Below are 3380 nucleotides of genomic sequence, written 5' to 3'. Positions count from 1 at the left end.
AATATGAGTTTTATGGGACTATTATATAAGTAGATTTGGAGACGTTTTCACAAGGTTGGCTTGTGGTATTAAGCAAGGAGAGAAGGAGACAAGGAAGAAGACCGTTTTAGCACACCGCAACGAAGAGGAAACATATTTTCTTGTGATTCTTATTTCGTTGTAATGTTGGATGCTAGTTTTCTTTGCTTTGAACCTAATTACTCTTGTGACGTACTCTGGTTTAATATAATTAGTTTAGTTATTATTCTATTGTGTTGTTTATCATGTTTTCATATGAACCCATGATGACGATAAGTGCTAACATGGGCTAATCGTGATCATGGGGTCGTAACGGATTTACTATGGAATTCTTTAGTTAGTTGTTTAATACCTTAGTGTGTGATGATTGTATGATATCTAGTATTGGTTGTGCGTATTCGTCTTATGTGCATCGCGAACATATAAGATAGGGTGTTAATCTCTTGTGAAGCGATGGTGGATCTTGAGATTTAGAACTTGCTATGCTAGCATAGGTTCATGTATGATGTGCATGATTAGTGGGTAACTCTAACCGTTTTATTTACCCTGTGTAATCAAAAGGGAATAACTTGCGCTTAAATCATTATGTTGTCAATTTCTGTAGACATATAGGGACTCAACATAATTGATGCCTATTCAACTTCTATCTTAATTGTGGATGTTGGTAGAATGATATTAGTACAATGAGAGTTGGCTTTTATCAGTTTCGTGTTATTCGATTAATATCATCACTGTTGCATGCTAAGGGTAATAACAATAACTATTGAAGGAAGTAGTAATGAAGTTGTGATCTCATGAGTATTTTAATATTGTTAATTCGAAGTGTTAATTAAGTGATTAATTAAGTAGTTAATTGTAGTTAATATTTAGTCAATAATTCTAAGTGTTAGTGTCTTAACATTGAGAAGTAATCATACATTGGTGAGTGAGTTTATTTTAACAATAATTAGTCTGAGTCTCTGTGGGAATGAATTAGAAAATATTCTATTCTACTTGCGAACGCGTATACTTGCGTGAATATTAGCGCGTGTTTTCCCCCTAACAAGTTTTTGGCGCCGCTGCCGGGGACTCGGCGTATTTGTTTAGTTTATGTACTTACCATCATTGGTCGTTAGGACTCAGTGATTAAGACGTATTAGTTACTTATTATTTCTGGTTGTGTTTCAGGTACTTAGTGAGCGTTTATGCAAACTCGTTCTCGTACTCGCAAGAGGACTTTAGATACAGCTGAGGAGACAGACGAAGTTCTTGATATTCCGGAGAAGATAGATTTTGAAGATTCAGATTCAGGAAGTGAGCAGAAAGAACCAGTAATCATGTGTGATCGTATTGTTCAGGCCGATCCAGCTCTTATGGACTTTTCTCGGCCTAAAATTGATGACATTCAGTCAAGCATTCTTCATCCGGCTATTCAAGCTAACACCTTTGAAATCAAGCCGGGCACTATTCAGATGGTGCATAATTCTGTTTTCTTTGGAGGAGCTGCGACTGAAGACCCCAACATGCACATAAGGAATTTTGTCGAGATCTGCAGTACTTTCAAGTATAATGGCGTGACTGATGAGGCTATCAAGCTGAGGCTTTTCCCATTTTCACTGAGGGACAAAGCTAATGACTGGTTACATTCTGAACCAGCTAGGTCCATCACTACTTGGCAAGATCTTGCGCAAAAGTTTCTGGTGAAGTTTTATCCGATGATAAAGACTGCTGCTATGAGGAGTGCTCTTACTCAGTTTGCGCAGCAACCTACAGAATCTATGTGCGAAGCTTGGGAACGCTACAAGGAAATGCTGAGAAAGTGTCCACATCATGGAATGCCCGATTGGATGGTGATCACTGGTTTCTATAATGGTTTGGGGGCCCAATCTCGGCCCATGCTCGATGCAGCAGCTGGAGGCGCCTTGTGGGCCAAAAGCTATACTGAGGCTTATAATCTTATCGAGACTATGGCTATAAATAAACATCAAAACCCAACTCAGAGGATGATGCCTGGGAAGATAGCAGGTATTCTGGAAGTCGATGCAGCCACTGCTATTGCAGCGCAGCTCCAAGCACTGTCTATGAAGGTCGATTCTCTAGCTATATATGGAGTTAATCAAATAGCTATGGTCTGTGAGCTTTGTGCAGGTTCTCAAGCTACGGATCAGTGTTCTCTCGTCAACGAATCTGTTCAGTATGTAAATAATTATCAGCGACAACAGCAGCCTGTGCCATCTACTCATCATCCTAACAATAGAAATCATCCAAATTTCAGCTGGGGTAATAATCAGAATGCTATTCAGCCACCATATCAGCAAGGTGTGAGTAAACAGTTCAATCCACCTGGATTCCAGCAACCACAACAGTATGCTCAAAGGCAATCATATCCTCAACAGGGAAGTGCAGCTGCACCTACTAGTGCTGATTTTGAGGAACTTAAGCTGTTATGCAAGAGTTAGGCGGTTTCTATCAAGACCTTGGAAAATCAAATCGGTCAAATAGCCAATGCAGTGCTCAATCGTCAACCTGGAACACTTCCCAGTGACACGGAAGTACCAGGTAGGAAGGAAGCTAAAGAGCAAGTCAAGGCTATTACCTTAAGGTCTGGTAAAGTTGCTGATACTGAAAAGGCAAAAGAAGGAGAAGCTGAAGTTAGAGATGAAGAAGCTAAGCAAAAGGAGAAAGCGGCGGAACCAAGGAAGATTACTGTTGAACACACTCTGCCTGAGGGTAATACAGGGGAGAAATAACTCTATCCTCCACCACCTTTCCCTAAGAGATTGCAACAACAAAAGCTGGATAAGCAGTTCAGTAAGTTTCTAGAGGTGTTCAAGAAACTTCACATCAATATACCTTTCGCTGAGGCTCTGGAGCAAATGCCTAGTTATGCGAAGTTTATGAAGAGTATTCTTTCAAGGAAGGTGAAATTGGATGACCTTGAGACCGTTGCTCTAACGGAAGAATGTAGCGCTGTTGTGCAGCAAAAGTTACCTCCAAAGCTTAAAGATCCAGGTAGCTTCACCATTCCTTGCACCATTGGCAAGTTATCGTTTGACAAGTGCCTTTATGATTTGGGAGCAAGCATCAATCTGATGTAGTTGTCGATCTTTAAAGAGTTGGATTTGCCTGATCCAAAACCCACCTACATGTCTCTACAATTGGTTGATCGTTCTATTACTTACCCAAGGGGCATAGTGGAGGATGTGCTAGTCAAGGTGGATAAGCTCTTCTTTCCTGCAGACTTTGTTATTCTGGATTTCGAGGAAGATAAGAAGATTCCCATAATCTTGGGAAGACCTTTCTTGGCTACTGGCCGTACCTTGATAGATGTGCAGAAAGGTGAACTTACTATGCTGGTGCATGATCAGGATGTGACCTTCAAT

At 40.5% G+C, this 3380-nt stretch overlaps 1 non-coding gene across 1 annotated transcript; it reads right to left on the bottom strand.

Moving 5' to 3' along the window:
* Nucleotides 1-1727: 1727 nt before the first annotated feature.
* Nucleotides 1728-1834, bottom strand: LOC141715769 (small nucleolar RNA R71). The gene has a single exon (XR_012572519.1). It is a non-coding gene; the product is annotated as a small nucleolar RNA R71 (small nucleolar RNA).
* Between the last annotated feature and the right edge of the window lie 1546 nt (nt 1835-3380).

The sequence above is a fragment of the Apium graveolens genome, chromosome 3 (assembly GCF_009905375.1).
Source record: "Apium graveolens cultivar Ventura chromosome 3, ASM990537v1, whole genome shotgun sequence".
Classification (NCBI taxonomy): Eukaryota; Viridiplantae; Streptophyta; class Magnoliopsida; order Apiales; family Apiaceae; genus Apium; species Apium graveolens.
The sequence above is the reverse complement of the archived record's forward strand: the minus strand, read 5'-3'. Positions and strand labels throughout refer to the sequence as shown.